Genomic DNA, 1,074 nt, shown 5'->3' with positions numbered 1-1,074 from the left:
CACCTGTTTCTCTCTACCGTCCCAGACCGCAACGGCAAATGTCACCCGCACTCATCATACCGCTCCGAGAGAGAGAGAGAGAGAGAGAGAGAGAGCGAGAGAGAGAGAGAGAGAGAGAGAGAGAGAGAGAGAGAGAGAGAGAGAGAGAGAGAGAGAGGGGCTGTCCTAACAGACGGGTTAGGTTTTCTCCCACCTGTGCGCAAACGGTCTCCTGACCGAGCGCGAGCTGAGCAGAGTGAGACAAAACCCCGTTGCGCGAATCAGCAACAACAAAGAAAAAGGAAAGCGGGGACACGTCTCTCTCATACCCACACAATCAACGCTCTGTTTTCCACACACACGCCCCAGGACGAGGTTTCTGCACAGGTATACCACCCTCCCATTCCACCCGGGGGTCCCACTGATCATGAAGCGTGCTCTATTCAATGCAAAGTGTTGTGCATTACACCTTTATTGATTAAAAAGCCTTAGACGGTATAGTCGCTCCATCCACCTGTTTGAATCAGCATTTCAGTGCGCACTGTAAAGGAACACACCACCTTTAAAATGTACAAAAAAAACATTAATCGCATGCACAAACACGCACACAAGGAAAAATAATGCATTGCTTGATAGGACAGGTCAAACTTTGGGCAACGTAAACACGCATGTCACCAAAGATGTCGTTGCGTCACTGTTTTAACGTTGCAATGCAGGGTTAGGACACTTAAGCCTTGTGAGTCAGGGTGTACTGTTTTTAAAAGGAAGTCCATCTGAAATGGTTTTGTATTGCTGCTAAGAGCAACCTTGCAATGAAATGTGTTTAAAAGTGTGCTCTGCCTATATGCATTTGTGTAGTTTCTCTCAAGGTTTCCTCCTCATACAGTACAATCTCAGGGATATTTTCCACTGGTGTACTCATTAGGGAGAAACATAAGGATAATTTAAAGGCATTCCAACTTTGGCATGCTTTGGGACGATGTGCATTGTTCAAAACGCTCTACAAATAAAACAAATTATTTTAGTTGAATCTAACTAAAATTGAATAAATAAATAAATAATTTTTTTTTTATACTGTCATCATCCTTAGTGTGT

The 1,074-nt window shown here is 43.9% G+C and overlaps 1 protein-coding gene across 1 annotated transcript in view; it reads right to left on the bottom strand.

Annotated features, from left to right (window-relative positions):
* The window catches only part of nol4la (nucleolar protein 4-like a), a 45,969-nt gene extending 45,825 nt beyond the window's left edge, over nt 1-144 (bottom strand). The window contains exon 1 of the mRNA XM_083553505.1: nt 1-144. This exon is cut by the window's left edge and continues 80 nt beyond it. The gene's annotated coding sequence lies outside the window, so the exon portion shown is untranslated.
* Nucleotides 145-1,074: the final 930 nt, after the last annotated feature.

Source organism: Silurus aristotelis (assembly GCF_946808225.1).
Source record: "Silurus aristotelis genome assembly, chromosome: 11".
NCBI classification, from domain to species: domain Eukaryota; kingdom Metazoa; phylum Chordata; class Actinopteri; order Siluriformes; family Siluridae; genus Silurus; species Silurus aristotelis.
This window is presented reverse-complemented; position numbering and strand designations above follow the sequence as displayed.